At 42.3% G+C, this 17,904-nt stretch overlaps 1 long non-coding RNA gene across 1 annotated transcript; it reads left to right on the forward strand.

Moving 5' to 3' along the window:
• Positions 1 to 229: 229 nt before the first annotated feature.
• Positions 230 to 5,739, forward strand: LOC307224150. Its single transcript, XR_013842444.1, has 3 exons — positions 230 to 387; positions 611 to 785; positions 5,482 to 5,739. It is a non-coding gene; the product is annotated as an uncharacterized lncRNA (long non-coding RNA).
• The last annotated feature ends 12,165 nt before the right edge of the window (positions 5,740 to 17,904 follow it).

The following is a 17,904-nucleotide window of genomic DNA, read 5'->3' on the forward strand; positions in this document are numbered from 1 at the left end:
CCAATCATGTAGAGCAGTGGTGGGGATTGGGACATGCAGAGTGATGAAATCAGATACTGGCCAAGTTTTACTGCAACACAAACACACATAGGCAGCTTGATGCTCATCATTATCATTATCACTACTATGACTTCATCAACGTGCATCATACAAGAGGACAAGTCCCTACCTTGAAGGGGTTATAATCCATAATTTGACAGAGGAAGGGAAGACAAGAGGGGTAGATGGGGAGGGCTGCATTTATTTCAGTTGTAGTTAGGTAGGCCCAGTATCAATAAGTATTGGGCAAATTTAAAGTTTGAGTTTAGGCTGAGATTGCTTTAGTCCTCTAACCAATGGTTTTATCATTTTCAGAAGTATGACAAGCAACAGCTCTCCAGCTACTAGGTGGTTCAGTTTCTCTCCTATTCCAGGTTAGGGTTTGGGATGGATAGATCTGCCTATTTCTGGTCTGTGTCAATTTTGTGTATATTACTAAGTCCACTCCATCCCATTTCCACATTAATCTGCATAAAAGAAAAAGAAAATTATATCCATATACGGTTTAAAATGTATTTTTAAACTCCATCTAATGTAGTTCACACTAGCAATAATTGCAACAATTTTCCAGTTCCCCTTCCTTCTAGGATTATCTTTTTAAAGAAAGAATGAAATAAAAGGAGGGCCAAGGAGGAGGTTGAGAAAGACGGAGAAACTTAAAGAGAAAGGCAGAAGGAGAAAAGAAGAAATAAAGAAGGACCAAAACCAAACATATTTGGGTCCCACGTTGCATTTGGAGTTTGAAGGTAAATTCCAAATATGAGAAAGTTGAAGGCTGTCTTATATATTATATTGTAAGTCGTATTGTATATTGTCAGTGTATCCCAATGCCTGCACCATTGCCAGCCTAATGAAATAATGGAGTTTGGAAAATAAAACTTTAAAGGAGGTTGGGGGAGAGATCACATTAGATATCCAAAATTCCTGTAAAGGAGAATTGCAATTATATGAAGCAAAAATTTCCAACTGTTTAAATTCACTGTCTGGTTGTAGGTAGACTATGTTGGGGGAAAATAGCATTGCTATCTGACTCAATTGGCTTTCCCTGTGCAAGCCATACAGAACCCAAATCTTGTAAGCATTTTGAAGTGTGCAACATTAGTGTTATTATTCATGAAGTGTCTGGTGAGCTAATGTTTGGATTTTCACCAGTTGCTGATAGTAAATCAGTTGCTTTTCGGTAAGCCCTCAAAGTATAATTTAAAATGTAACATGCTAGTTGGGGGTAAGAAAGAAAAGGCTTTTAAAAGTGTGCTTCTGTGGCTTTTATAAATAATTTAATCTTTTAAGAAGAGCACTAGTAGTCTCGCCTCCTCAACCACTGGCCACTGGCCTCCATCACATTAGTTTTGTTGCAGAATGGTAACATAGAATAAACTACTTTTAAATGGCTTTTTAAATGATGTGGTTAAGGAATACAGCAGCATTATCCAATTGCTATTTTAAAATGTCTCCTCCCTTTTCCCAACCATTGAAACAATCTGATTCCCTTTTGTAATTTGCTCGTTCAGTGCATAGCTGAATGGAAATTAAGTTGGGAGAGTCTGAAACACTTTGGTGTCTTGTTGCACACTTTCCCATTTCATGTATAGACACTGGATCTATTTTTAAACCCTAGCTTCCATTTTCTGATTGTTCTTAGCCTTGGTGTCACATCCCCGCAATGGAGTGAGCTCCCGTTGCTCTGTCTCAGCTTCTGCCAACCTAGCAGTTTGAAAGCACGGCAGTAAAAGTAGATAGGCCTTCTTCTTTAGTGATCACTCGTAGCCGAGTAAGATTGTCTTCCATAAACATGGTTTTAACAATGAGTCTGTAAGTGACTGTGGACGCCAATTCTGTATCCACAGTGGGGACACTGGTTTCCAGGCGGGAGTTGATCACAGTGTGGATTTGTCAAGTGTGCCTTCCTCTTAGCACATTTCTCCCTTGTGTCCTGAGTTTGAGTGTCTTCAAAGCCCATGACACCTTTGGTAAAGGCTGTTCTCCAACTGGAGCGCTCGCAGGCCAGTGTTTCCCAGTTGTCAGTATTTATACTACATTTTTAAAGATTTGCCTTGAGACAGTCTTTAAAGCTCTTTTGTTGACCACCAGCATTACACTTTCCATTTTTAAGTTTGGAATAGAGTAGTTGCTTTGGAAGATGATCATCAGGCATCTGCACAACATGACGAGTCCAACGAAGTTGATGTTAAAGAATCATTCCTTCAACACTGGTGATCTTTGCTTCTTCCAGTACACTGATATTAGTTCACCTGTCTTCCCAAGTGATGTGTAACATTTTTCAGAGATACCGTTGATGGAATCTTGCGAGGAGTTGGAGATGGCGTTTATAAGTGGTCCATGTTTCACAAGCATATAATAAGGTTGGTAGTACAATAGCTTTGTAAACAAGCATTTTGGTTTCCCTGTGAATGTCCTGGTCCTCAAACACTCTGCACTGTAATCGGGAGAAAGCCGCACTCACAGAGCTCAGGTGCTGCTGGATTTCGGCATCAATGTTGGCCCTTGTGGAAAGGTAACTGCCTAGGTAGGTGAAGTGATTGACATTTTCCAACATTACACCATTGAGTTGGTTTTGTGGCACTGCAGAGGGGTTATTTTGTACTTCTTGATGCAGCACTTTGGTTTTTGGATGTTGAGTGATAGGCCAAGCTTTTGTAAGCTTCTGCAAAGATATTTAGGATTGTTTGGAGGTCATCCTCTGAGCATGTGCATACTACGTTGTCATCAGCATACTGAAGCTCTATGATGGAAGTTACGGTAACCTTACTCTTTCCTTTCAGCCTTCTCAGATTGAAGAGCTTTCCATCTCTTTGATATATGATTTCTACTCCGGTGGGGAGTTTCCCTTCGACAAAGTGTTGGATCATGGCAATGAAAATAATGAATAGAGTTGGGGCAATAACACAACCCTGTTTAACACCTGATCCCACTGTGAATGGTTCACTTTGAGAGCCATTGTTATCTGCGATTGTTGCTGTCATATTATCATGGAGGAGCCGAATGTTGTTTACAAATTTATCTGGGCAGCCAATTTTCAGAAGGACAGTCCACAGGGCATTACGACTTGGTGTCAAAAGCCTTAGTCAGGTCAATAAATGCCATATACAGGAGTTGGTTTTTCTCTCTGCATTTTTCTTGAAGCTGTCAAGCGGTGGAAATCATTTCCACTGTCCCCCTAGAAGGCTGAAAACCATTTTGGGATTCAGGAAGGGTCACCTCGGATATTGTTAAGAGACGGTTTGCTAAGATCCTTGCAAGAATCTTGGTGGCCACAGCTAATAGTGAGATGCCTCGATAGTTTCCACAATCAGTTCTGTCACCTTTTTTTAAAAGAGATTGGTAATTCTGGCATCCCTAAAGTCTGCTGGGATCTCTTCTCTTTCCCATATTTTTTCGATGAGCTTGTGAAGTTGTTGTGTAGGGTGAATTCCGCCCACTTTGAAGATTTCGGCAGGTATCCCATCAGGTCTACTGGCTTTGTTGTTTTTCATTTGGTTAATAGCTGTACACAATTCTCCCAGATTTGGAGATACTGCAAGCTCATCTCTAACTTGTTTTTGCAGAATTTGTGAGAGGACCTCAGCAGCTATGGGGGAGTTGCGGTTAAGGAGATGTTGGTAGTGTTCTTTCCAGCACAGTGCAATAGCTTCTTTATCTTTTAGAAATGTGGTACCATCTGCTGAGCTTAGGGGGCATATGCCATGATTTATTAGCCCATAGATGGTCTTTGTGGCTTTAAAGAAACTCTGTGTATCATGAGTGTTGACTAAGTGCTGGATCTCTTGAGCTTTTTTTTTTATCCACCAGGTGTTTTTTAGTTCTCTGGTTCTTCTTTGAACCTCAGCCTTAGTGTTGGCATAGGTTTTTTTTTTCTTAGGGGCACAGTTTCTATCTCTTTGCCAGATCTAAAAGGCCTTCCTTTTCTTGTCAATCATGCGTTCAATATCACTGTCATTCTCATCAAAAACAGAGGTCATATCAGTGCCAGCTCTCACCCCTGCCATCTGCTACTGGATATGAATGGTGGTGGGGAGGCTGGAAAGAGTGTGGCTTTGTGATTTAGGAGGAAAATTTGATGTTTTTGTTTGCTAATTTCCTTGGCAGGGATGTACCCTCATGTACCACCCACTATTTTGCTAGGTGCCTGAGACTGCAAAAATGGTGCTGTCAAGCTTTCTTATTCAGCACAAGATACCCTCATCACATACTGAAGAGAAAAATTCTTCTGTATACAGAAACCTGCTTTCTCTAACTCAGATTCTTATTGTGAAACTTTTTTTTTTTTTTTTTTAAAGCATACTTTCTGCACTTGTTTGCCAGCTACCCGTAGCTTGGCTTTATGCAACAAAACCTTATTTGGGACTAGCAGGAGATGTTCAGAGAAGTTTCTGTTAATGTAACATTGATTGTGTTCTTCAAAAAGGGAAGCACCTCGTGGGTATTTTCTGAGGCTTTTAATTTTCCTTTGTTGCCATGTAGGTCAATTAAGGAGGGGAAATGCTGTCATGGGAATCTCTGTATCTTGTACTAAAGTCACTTGTGCTTGACAATAATGTTCAGTTGAAAGCTGGACTAATTAACAGTAATGTCTGCCAGTGCCATACTTCAAAAACAACTCAAATTTTAACAGCTCGGGACCAGCAGTGAGCAAAACAGGACTGAACAGCAACAGCCTGCTCTTGCAATTAAATTCATCCAGTCTGTATTGGCAGTGAAGACTAAGCTGAATTTAGTACAAGTTTATTATTCCAAAGTAGCAATTGCCATCAGATACTAAGCTGCAGAGCAGATATTTAAAAGACCTCCTTTCCAACACTACAGTGGTACCTCCAGTTAAGAACTTAATTCGTTCTGGAGGTCCGTTTGTAACCTGAAACTACTCATAACATGAGGTTCGCTTTCACTAATGGTGTCTCCCGCTGCTGCCGCACTGCCGGCACATGACTTCTGCTTGCATCCTGGGGCAAAGTTCGCTACAAGGGGCATCTACTTCCGGGTTAGAGGAGCTTGTAACCTGCAGCATTAGCAAGGAGAACAGTACATAAAACAAGGTTCCACTGTATTTGAGATTTACTATTAGACTATGAGAGCGGGGGAGTTAACTCTTAATGCTTCTGGTTATGGTAGGAGAGAAGAGCAACATCATCACACAAATGTACAGCAAGCACAGGGAACTTCTCTGCCAAGGGCTGCATTCCCTCAGGAATAATCTGTTGGGGGCCACATGCTAGTGGTGGATAGAGGAAGAACAAAGCATGGCTCCTTTCTTTCTGTCAACCTTTCTGGCTCCCGATGCATCCCCATGCCTGGAGATTTGCCAGGAGTCTGAGCTACTTGCTTGCAAAGGGTCTTCCCCTTTCTTTTTTTGCTCACTCCATTCATTTCAGCATTCTTTTCCATCCCCCTCTCACCCTCCTTACCTGCTATTCTCACCCACAGGAAATTAGACTGAGGACTGCAGGCTCTTCTTTCTTGCTGTACGGAGAAGTACCAAAACAAGAAATCTGTATTGTGGTGCGTGGTCAGAGATCATGTATCTCACACACTGCTTTTGCTCAGCCAAAACAAAGATGAGGAGGGTAGTCCATGTGAAGTGCGAATCTTTGATTACTTCAATATCCCTCTCCCAAATCAATGTGGCTTTCACTGTGATTAAAAACTAGACCTATCCATCAAAATAAAATATCCTTCCACCCAGTGCTTTTTTTCTAGAAAAATAGGTGGAAATACTCACCATGAAATTGTTACAGTAAGTGCTGCACTTTTTAACAACAACAACAACAAAAAGAGAAATGCCGGTACTGCATACCCTGTTGGGATACTGCCAGGGAGACAAAAGCCATCATGGCCCCCACGCCGTCTCCGGACGATCCATCGATCTCTGGTAGAAACGCAGTATCAGTCAATTAGCGACACAAAGCCTTGGAAATAGCTTTCCACATTCCAGAGCTCGTGCACGCTCTATCAGCAGAGTTCGCACAGCGAAAGATGCACTCAGGAGAGCATATTTACAAGTTTATTCAGCGTTGGTCAGAACAAAGAAAAAACATGACTGCCTGCCTGTGTGTTCAGACACAGAGAAACGAAAGCAATGTACAAAACATAAACTTCCTGTGAACAGGAAATATGCAAGCTGTGACACAACAACCTGCTCCCTTCTTAAGGTGGAACAGAAATATCCTAACATCCTCCCCCTTTCCGTGTAACCTGTAGTACCTGTGGTTCAACCCAATTGCAACCTCTGTACATAAACCTTAAGTTGTTCTTTGTTAACAGCCTTAGACAACAGATCAGCAGGAATTTCATTTCCTGGCATGTAGGACACCTGAATGAGTCCTTTCTGAATACACTCTCTTGCACGATGTAATTTAATCTGCAAGTACTTGGTTCTTTGCTTGCAACTCTCTGAGTTCAGCAAAGCCAAACAGGATCTATTGTCTTGATACACTTGTATAGGACATTTCACAGAAACTCTGATGTCCTTAAACAGTTGCATCAACCATTCACAATCCATGAGTGAAAATCACAGAACATTGAGTTCTGCTTCACAGGAACTTAGGCTTACTGTCGTCTGCTTTTTGCACAGCCAGTCAAACAGACAGTGGTTGTACATGTAGCATACCATCCATGCTTATACCATCCATGGTGTCACTTCCAAAACTAGCATCTGCAAAGATTTCAAGACCTCCAGTCTTCTGACTGGTGAACCTCAGCCTGTTTTTCAAATAGCGGGCTATGCGCTTCAGAGCTTTCCAATCCTGAGCAGTAGGATTGTTTGCATGTCTGCTAAGCAGGTTAGTGCTTACAGCTATGTCAGGTCTTGAACATCTAGCAATGAAATTCAGCTTGCCTAGAATGCATCTGTACAGCGTAGTGTCAGGAAACGCTTCAGCAGTACTATCTACCTGGTAACCTGTCACCATCGGTGTGTCTGCTGGGTTTGCATCAACCAAATTCAACCTGCAGAGAAAGATAGTTGGATACCTCACCAAGATCCTTCATGTCAAAGTGCTCCTTCAGCTGAGCTAGGGTGCTTTGGTAAAAAGCCTAATTCTTCCGAAACATCAGAAGATCATCAACAAAACATAAACAATACAGTTTGTTTTGCCCCTCCTCCTTGACAAACACACATGGATCAGCTTTGCCCTGGTTAAAACCTAGAGAAAGCAATGTCTCAGTGAGTTTTGTGTTCCAACACCTGGCACTCTGCTTGAGACCATATAAGGATTTCCGAAGTTTACAGACCATTCCCTTCTGTATCTGCATTCCATCAGGTGGAAGCATATACAGCTCCTCCCCCAAAACCCCGTACAAAAAAGCTGTATTAATGTCATGATGGGAAACATGCAGTTTCTCCTCTGCAGCAATCTTGAGCATCAGCCGAATGCTCTCATACTTGACGGTGGGTGAGTAGGTCTCGTGGTAATCCTGTCCTGGTACCTGTGAAAAACCTCTGGCAACCAATCTGGCTTTGTATCTGACAACCTTGCCATTCTGGTCTGTCTTGGCCTTGAAGACCCATTTGCTGCCAACCAGTCTTATTCCTGGGACTACTGGTACCAGCTCCCAAGTTTGGTTCCTATTCAAGGAATTAACTTCAACCTTCATGGCATTAAGCCAAGGCTCAGCATCTTTAGAGGTTAACTCCTGAACCTCTTTGAAACTTGAAGGTTCCCACACCTTCTCTGAGCTACTAAGAACAGCAGTTGCTGTCTTAGCAAACTCATCAGCAAATCTCTTTGGAGGTTTGCCTTTTGTCGCCCTTTCAGACCTGCGTACTAGACGCAAGTCTTCTGGACTCATCTCCTCCTTCTTAGGAGAAAAGTGACCAATGGTGAACAGTGGATCTTCCAGTTCATTGTCAGACGCATCAGATGGTCTGACTGAGGCCTTTGCGCTCTTGTAGTCTGCTGTGTCATCACTGTCACTGACACCAGCAGCAGCGCTGCCCACTGAGCTGGAATCTGAACTCTGATCATCATCATCCTCAGCTTCCTCTTCTACCTCAACACCATCTGCTTTTTTCACATCACCTTCATCTTCCTCTGGGTAACTCTGGAAAATTCCCACATTTCCCCCCCACTTAGGATTGTACTCAACACTCTTTGTGAACTTAATGGACTTAGAGTCAGTCATCCATACCCTGTATGAACCTTTTTCGTACCCCATGAACAAACCATGTGCCCCACGCTTCCCAAGCTTGTTGCTCTGTGGGGTGTGTACCCACATGTCAGAACCAAAGATTCTCATGTGCTAGACGTAAGGTTTCTTACCAAACATCTTCTCATAGGGAGTACAACCAATAGGTGATGACAGTCTGTGATTATAAGTGTAAACAAATGTGGACAGAGCCTCCCCCAAAAACTCAGGGAGATTGGCATCATGCAACAAGGTTTTTAGGCCTTGAAGCAAAGTCTGGTTTGCTCGCTCAGCAAGTCCATTCTGCCATGGCGATCTAGGCATTGAGAGGTCATGCTGGATTCCCTTCTCAGTCAGGAAAGCTTCAAACTGCTGAGAAGTGAACTCCCCGCCTCGATCAGTAAACAAACAGCCGATACGTTTACTGTGAGCATTCTCCAACCAAGCACAGAATGCCTTGAACTTAGGAAACGCTTGCAATTTCTGCTCAAGCATAAACACATGAATGTACCTGGAAAAAGAATCAATTAGAACCATGAAGTACCTTGCTCCACCCAAAGAGGGCGCAAGTGGACCAACCAGGTCTGCGTGGACTAGCTGGTAGGGTTTGGAAGCCTGCCTGCTAGACTCCTTGCCTTTTGGAGCAACCTTCACCTTGTTCTCTGCACAAGATACACATTTCATGTGAAACTTACAGGCCTTGATGTTCAAACCCTGAACCAACTCAGGCATCTTGGCCAGCGCCTGCCAAGACATGTGAGCAATTCTTCTGTGTGCCTCGTGAATACAACCTGCATGAAGAACTTTGTTAGTTTGTGCAACACAACAAGAATCAACATTAGACACAGCAGCACCATTGTCATCATAAGTTATACAGAACAAACCATCTATAAACTTTGCATGCAAAATGTCCTCTTTGCCTTTCCTGATGACACAGACGCTCCTGTTGAAGGAAATCTCAAAGCCACGCCCAGTCAGCTGTGGGACACTGAGCAAATTGTCTGCAGAACCTGGAACATAAAGTACACCTCTGATGGTAGTGTGCAGACTTGCCAGTTTCACAGTCCCGACTCCTGCAATTCGCAACGTCTTTCCATCAGCCTGGTGGATCTCTCCATCTTGAGGTGAGAAGGAGATAGAGAGATGCCGGTCTTTTGCCAAATGGCGGCTAGCACCAGAGTCAACAATAAATCTTCCTTTGGCTTTTGGGGACGCAGTGCCAGCAAACAGAACCTTGTTTTCCACTGGCTTGGGCTGCTGCTGCTTGCCCCCCTGCTCCTGGCCATCAGACTTGCCTTTAGCCTTTGGTGAAGCTGTGCCAGCAAACAAAATCTTGTTTTCCACTGGCGTGGGCTTTTTCTGCTGCTTGCCCCCTGCTCCTGGCCATCAAACTTGCCTTTAGCCTTTGGTGAAGCTGTGCCAGCAAACAAAACCTTGTTTACCACTGTCGTGGGCTTTTTCTGCTGCTTGCCCCCCTGCTCCTGGCCATCAAACTTGCCTTTAGCCTTTGGTGAAGCTGTGCCAGCAAACAAAGCCTTGTTTTCCACTGGTGTGGGCTTTCCACCCCCCCTTCTGCTTCGGGCCATCTGCAGGCATCTGTCTCTGTTTACTTCTGGCCTTCCGGTATCTGTGAGGATGACCTTGGCTCCCATGAGAATCAGAGCTCTCAGCTGCTGACTCCTTGGCTCCCCCTGGAGGCTGGAATGCTGCCTGGGAGGACGTGACAGTCAGCTCCCCCTGCAGCTTGCAACCGGTGCCTTCGGCATCCCTGCATTCACTCGCATTCTGGGAAACAGCCAGGACCTCCGACGCAGTCAAACTCTGGGCTGGGATGACCGGCAGATGGGCTACTTTCAAAGCATTCCACATCTGACGTGCTGTCGTGTTGCCAGCTAGCGTGGCAATTTCCTCCAGAGAGACGGACAAGACAATTACATCTATGGCCCTTGAATCTTGGGCCCTCCATCTATCTGTCAGAGGAACTGGAGGGGCTTCACACGCAGTATGCCACACTCCAAATTGTCGTAGTAGACTCTCACACCATCTTGCCCAGGCCTCATAATTGTGGGCATTCAACTTTGGGCACTGAGTGCCATCATCTGAGGCTTGTAAAAACTCCACTCCAGGTTTTTACTTGAGCTGTGAGCCTTTATGCCTTCAAAAACTTCTTATCTCGGCAGCTCATAAAGCACGAAGCCTCTGGCGTGGCTCCCAGGCCAATTAAGCCAGCCGGACATCAAAGGCTCTCTGCCGCGGCAACAGAAAAGCCTTACTTTCGCTTTTCCCACATACCTCAACACAATCTTTTGCAGTCTTACTCTCCTGTAAGTGCCGTGAATCTGGGCCTGAAACCTGTTGTTGGGATACTGCTAGGGAGACAAAAGCCATCATGGCCCCCATGCCATCTCCGGAAGATCCATCGATCACTGGTAGAAATGCAGTATCAGTCAATTAGCGACACAAAGCCTCGGAAATAGCTTTCCACATTCCAGAGCTCGTGCACGCTCTATCAGCAGAGTTCGCACAGCGAAAGATGCGCTCAGGAGAGCATATTTACAAGTTTATTCAGCGTTGGTCAGAACAAAGAAAAAACATGACTGCCTGCCTGTGTGTTCAGACACACAGAGAGAAACGAAAGCAATGTACAAAACATAAACTTCCTGTGAACAGGAAATACGCAGGCTGTGACACAACAACCTGCTCCCTTCTTAAGGTGGAACGGAAATATCCTAACATACCCATGAGTGCCCTCTGAAACAAAGCACTGTTTCCACCTCTCCTTCCCACCTCTTCCCTTCTCAGGTCAATTTGGTTTTGTCTCTCAGGTGTGGGTGGGTGTTAAAAAAATGGTGTTGTGGTTTTTTTGAGAGCCAAAGCCACAGAGACACTGCCAAATGGAGAGTCCCTGATCCACCTCAAGACATCTTCTTAATGACATGATCTGGTTCAGAAATGTGAATCATCCCAATATCATCATCATCATTTATTTGTATGTTGCCTTTCCATAGTTAAAACCATGCTCAATGCAGCTTATAACATAAGATATACATGCTCACAAACATAACAAAAGTCATAAACAATAAATAAAACATATAAAAAGTGCACAACCAGGTTGAAACAATTTCCACATAAATCACAATAAGATATATATGTGTGTGCGTAAGTTAATATCATTAACAACAACAAGAACCCAAACAAAACACCCTAACAATACCATAGACCAAGAGTGTGTTCAGCAGCTTTTGTAGCTGGAGTCAGTCAGAGCCCCGACCCTCCCAGGCAAGGCAGGGAACAGCTCTTCCAGGACTTACAGCCAATATTTGCCTTGTTATTCATGGCACACAGGGAGCTGATGCATAGCCCTAACAGGTATACAACTTGAGCCTGGGTAGAAGTAAGAAGAGGCACCTTTAAGCCATGAAGTTCACTGGATGACCTTTGACCATTAACAAATTCTCTGGCTACCTCCATTAGAGACCTTTTCTGATGATAAAAATAAGTGAAAGGGGACCATATATTCCACACTGAGCTCCAGGATGGCAGGTTGCAAGATTAACATGTAACAAAATAAATGAATATCTTAAGAGGCTAGCTGGAGTGAATGATTCTAAACCAGGCTGCTGCAATTAAAATTGTAAGTCCGTAGATAAAAGCTAAGATTTCATTAAGCTTTATTATAAGTCTCCTGGCTTTTAATTTGCCAGATGTGTTTGGCAATCAATATCTCTTCAAAGCCAATGGACACAGTTTATTTGTGAATTTCTGCCATTAAAATGAATGGATGACTGAATGCACAACATCCATTCATTGCAATGAGGCTTGCACCCAAGAAGTTCCTGGTAGATTATAGAAAGCAAGTGCAATCCAATGCACAGTCATGTGCACATACGTCTCATTGAAATCAATGGGGCTTAAGGGATCATAATTTTGTGCTAGATGCTGACCAATATGTTCTAAGTTAAGCACATGTTTAATTAACTGCCCTGAAGAACAAATAATCTAAAATTATGATTAGATTATTAAAATCCAATATTTTTATCAATGACAGAGCACATGAGCAATCAGAAAATGAATCATATTGTTTATGAGCTCTCTAGGTATCTTTTCAGTGTCCTTTTTTCCCTTCCTTCTTTCTTTTAAAAAACCTTTTGCATTCTCCATGAGTACATTTGCAGTTAATAACCATAATTCATCTTCTGACACCATCAGACCATTGCAAAATATATCAATAGATTTATTTTTTAAATAGAATTAGACATTACTCTTGTCTATTTGAACTAATCAGAAAGATTATTTTAGCCTCTCTCTTTAATCAAGAAGAGTATATTGCAAAAAGCATGAGCAGTGAAGCAAGACCCAAGAAAACACAGATAAATGATACTAGGCTCGAAGAGGCACTGGATTAATTTCATTCTGGCAACACCTACAGACCATGAATTTTAGAACGATTCAGCTCAGTATTTTTAAAAAGCACATTTTCAAAATATGAGTCCCCACAGAATGCACCGGGGTGGGGGAGAGAGAGACCCTGCCACATCAAAACATTAAAACAAACTACTTCCTTGGGATCCACTTGGACATATAACCCATTTCAGCCTATGTTCAAAACCAAAGTAGAAACAAGGGGTTCAGAATGAACTAGTTTTGAATGCTCCTAAATCAATATTGTATTTGTTTGAAGACTCAGTGCTTCAGAACCAAGAGTAAAATGGCCTCAGTTTGGCTCCCAGCTAAACTTCCAACAGAGCTTCTTTGAGAAGATTGAGATAGTAGATTGTAAAAGGAATGTAAATATAATCCTATTGATGAGTCCAATGACATCTCAACACGTTTTATTGTCTGTTTATATTCATTTTTTATGGATGCAAGCTGTTTTGTTGCCCATTTTGTGGTTCAAAAGGTGGGTTTAAGTTCATAAGTCTATTTTATGAATCACACACACACGGGGGTAGCCACAATGTGCCTCCTAGCCATACTCCCTTTATAACGATGCATCTTCTGCCACTTCCCCCAATGGCTGAGTTCAGCCATAGTGGGAAATCTGCCCTGATTGGCCAAGTCCATAACTGTGTAGAAGAGTTCTATCTGAATACATTGGTACCTCAGGTTACATATGCTTCAGGTTGCAGACGCTTCAGGTTACAGACTCCGCTAACCCAGAAATAGTACCTTGGGTTAAGAACTTTGCTTCAGGATGAGAACAGAAATCGTGCAGCGGCGGTGTGGCGACAGCGGGAGGCCCCATTAGCTAAAGTGGTGCTTCAGGTTAAGAACGGACCTCTGGAACAAATTAAGTACTTAACCCAAGGTACCACTGTACATCTTTTTCTGTGAAAGGTCCCATTCTAAATAATTCCAAGCTCAACGCCATTTGGTGGTGCATGCAGTGAGCCTACCAGAGTGGAAGAAATGTGGCCATCTACTCTGCTCCCATTTCCACTTTATACATTCATTGAATGTGTCAGGGGAGTTATGTGAATGCCACTATCTAAAGCCCACTGCATGCTTGGACCACTAGGGATGCTGTATGTGTCATTCTCTGGAGTTTGCTTCTGCCTCCATCTCTCACAAAACTTAAGTACTAGCCATGGCAGAGAAATTCCACTTAGGCCCAATCTGCACTATATATTTAAACCAATAGCATCATTTAATATTTCTAACAGCTCCAAAAATGTACTCCACATTGCACAGCATTTCTAAATCAACAAGGGTCAGAAGTCACAAGACAGAAGGAAAACAAGCAGAGATGTTCATACACTCCAAAGATGGAAATAAGAACAAAAGTAGGGGATAAGAGAATAAGAAATGTATTGAGATGAGTGTGCAAAAGAAATATGGGATATATAGATCTATAGATATGATGTATGGATAATGTCTAGGAGGAAACAACATATGGAGCATAAAGTTTAACTAGAAGGAAGTGCAGGAAGGAAAGCAGAGAAAAAATAGAGAAAAGGAGGGGCAAGTACAGGGGTTCTTTCAGAAGAAAGAAGCTCATGTCTCACATTTTACATCAATAGACATGCCATAAAAATTCCTTGAATACAGCCCCTGTTGTTTAGTTGGCTGCAGCTTAATTATCTCAAGCCAATCATGGGTTTGATTGCAGAATATGCTTACTGTGTGTATTCATCCTGGTCCTAAATAAATGGCATATCATGGCATAGAGGTCTCACAGTTACTTAGGAATTTCTTTCACACAATATCTCAGATTCATCCTGAAGCATGTCATAGCCATTTCTGTATGATGTCAGCATTAACAAAGAGCCCTGTGTTGATGGGTGCTGAGTTATGCAAATCACCCAAACTACAGATATGCTTTGTCAGTTATGTAACCAGTTACAACACAGGAGAAATGTTGCCACCAGATTGCTGTGGTTATGTGACTATGCTTCAATGACTTTAGAATGGCTTTCAGGCACTTGTGACTGTTCATAACATTCTTGGCTCTCCTCTCTAGGTTCTCCATTTAATAGCTGAAAGATACACTGAGTTCAATACAAAGGAACTTGCCTAGGTGCCAACTGGATTTGTTAAAACTCTAAGAAGACTCGTCTCTAGGCCACTGCTGGCTGGAATCTTTTCAGAAGAGCTGTTTGAGCTGAATCCAATTATTTTTAATGTCTTTTGACACATTTTTTCCAAAAGCACAAAGCTCAGCCTTCTTGTAAGGTCAAATACTATACATATACCCTTAGAGTCTGGATATTTGTTCACTCACTTGCTCATTCATTCTTCACTCCAAAGAAAGTGTAGTGAGGTAGTGGCAATACATAAAAATGAATGATGGAAGTGACCAAATGAACCACTTTGTCAACAAAGAAAAATGACTTGGCTCCCAAACCTATTGAGGAAAAACCACTTTGATACGGTCTCCACAGGAGCGCACAATTTTGTGTTCTGGGAGACAAGTGGATCTACCTTTCTTCCTTTGGTGATTCAGAGACAATATTGTGACAATTTATTGTGATCTTTGGCTTATTGTATTCCAGTGGATCTGCCTTGCTAAGTTTTTAATATCACAGATTCCCCCCCCCCATCTAGAGGCTTTATTTTCTTTTATTTAGATTTTAAACTGTTCTGGCTCTCATGACATGGTAAGTCAAACTATGGCTGACCAGGATTGCATGAAGGAGGGTGCTCCCACATTCCCAGAGAGGACCTCAGAGTCTCTTTGTTCTTCCCTGGTCTTTGTTTTTCACTCCTGTGCCACACTGAGCTAAGCCAATGTTTGGCTTAGGTTGTCAGCCAAACCTAGGCCTGTGGTACTAACAGCACATTGTAGCCAAGGGTCCAGATGACATGCTATGCCAAACCATGACTTAGCTCAGCACAGTGTGAGAGTTAAAAAGAAAAGGGGAAAAGACCAGAGAAGAGCAAAGCAGATGTCTGGGAGCCCAGGTGTTCACATGGACCAAGTAAGCCACGGTTTGACTTACCGTGTCATATAGTCCACTGTGTTCACCACTAGTGCTTATTCCAGGTTTTAGGGAGCCCCCGGGCAAATAACCTTCAGGGCCCCTCCCCCTAAGTGTGCTCAGATTCTTCTCACCATTGTTACTCCTGCTGATTTAGCGGTACTTGATTCCAATCCACACAAAGACTAGAGTGAGAGGATCTGTGAAGGTTATTGTTATTCCTTGCTCTGTTCACTCCTTACTCACTGTAGACAAGTGAACAGATAGCAATAGGAGGAGGAAGTAGAGCAGGCCAGGACACTTCAGGAACTGGCAGAGGGGCTTCTTCCAGCACATGGGCTTTGGCACGTCCCCAACAATCCTGCCCCACCCACTATGCTATTCAGAAGGAAATCTGGAAGTCCTCAGGATGTTCATACTCTGCAATATGTGCATTTTTCAGACATTGAAATAAATGTCTCTCAAAGAGGAATGCAGATTCCAAATCTAAACATAAATCAGTTCAGATTTACCCTCTTTTCTGATATTGTACCGGTCTGCCCCCGCCATACGGAAGAGAAAAGCAATCTGCTTCAGGCAGCATCATGAGAAAGGGATAGATGAAGACAGCAGTGAGTGTCTTTAAAATGTTAGCTCTGCACTATTTGCAGGCAGGGGGAAAAATGTATTATTATGACATGTGTTTCACACACACACCCTGCTCCACATCACTAGCCAGCTAGCAGGGCAGGGAACATAGATCAAAATGATGTCAGGATATAAGGTAAGTTGAACTAGACTGTGCAGAAGAGGAAGAACACGAGGTTAATACTTAGCATTTTCCCCCTGCCACAAAGCCACATGCACTAATCATTTACAGAGGAATAAAAAGTGCACGAGGTGGAATGTGACCTGACCACAAGACTGGCAAGAAACAGTTAAAGAGGTAATTAATGGCTGATGGTTAAAGTGAAAAACAGTTTCATATGAGGTACAAGGATGGTTTAGACACGTACAGGTTTTTGGGGGGTTTTTTAAAAAGGGAAATTCTGGGGTGGCAGAAGGTTGGGTGAACAGCTGACCGGCTAGATCATTTCTGGGTTCATACTTTCTGAGAAATGATTTTTAAATGTCCTACCAATGAAAGCTGCTCACAGAAATCAGTTTCCAAAATCCACTATGTACCTCATGTTAGAGTTGCCCTGTGGAATCCCTGCTCCTAATCTTATATAGAAATAAATGAGCTTCCTGCCCCAAGAATAAGTATCAAAGCTTCACTACAGAACAGTTTTGACACTAGTCGCATAAAGACAAATGTTTCAAGAACAAAATACAAAGCTTGATCATCATTGCAGAGCTTAGCTTCATCTGCTGCTGCTGCTGTTAGCCATCACTGACTTCTCAAGTTTCCTTTCCTGGCGCGAGAGATCTGCAGCTCTGTCTTCCAGCACTGAGTCATCTGGTGGCCTAAGCCTGTGATTTATTTATTTATTTTAAAAAAACCAGCCTTCCACTTTCGCCTAGAGTGGAACCTATTGCTTAATGCAAATGTCTCTTCTTTGCAAATGAAGAATTTAACTTTTAAACACCTAATTTCTAAAGAAATACTCCCCAAACCAAAGGAGTGAGGTGCAAAATTAACCCAAAACAGTTAAAGGAGGACTGAGCATGCTCAGAAGGCATGGAATGCTGACTATTGCATGGGTAGAAAACCAAGAGGTGGGGAAATGGAATGACCCTAACTTTTTGTTGCAGGGCCCATCTTTTTTTATCTTATTTTGCTATTTGGATTTTCTATAGTTTATTTATTCATGAATCTACTAGTTATCTATTCATTTATTTAATTCCTTGCTCTCCAAAATAGAAAACCATACAAATACATTTACAAACAGCAATACCTCACTAAAAATGACCATCCACTAATTCTAATGAATATTTAAAAATCATCTTGCCCTTTACAACACAAGCATGACTTCCAAGAAATAAATAAATGACCATTTTTGTGTTATACTGATTTCTGAAACAAAAAAGCATTCTATGATTCATAGTTAAGGAGGTGACAAATTCAAAGTTCAAATTTCCTAGTACTCAAGTAGTTTTGAAATAATATCACTTTACTGCCAGAATGGACCAGACCTTCAAATTAATATTACATTGGCAGCAGGTTCTTACAGCCTAGTTTCATGACTCTGTGCTGCTAATGAGCAGTTTAATTTAAAGCTTAAAATTATTAAGTGTTCCACTGGAGTTATAAATAATGTAATTTATAATATTCCTATCAAGCGCATAAAACTACATTTGTCTTCCATTAACAACATGCTTATTA

Source organism: Podarcis cretensis (assembly GCF_951804945.1).
Source record: "Podarcis cretensis genome assembly, chromosome: 9".
NCBI lineage: Eukaryota > Metazoa > Chordata > Lepidosauria > Squamata > Lacertidae > Podarcis > Podarcis cretensis.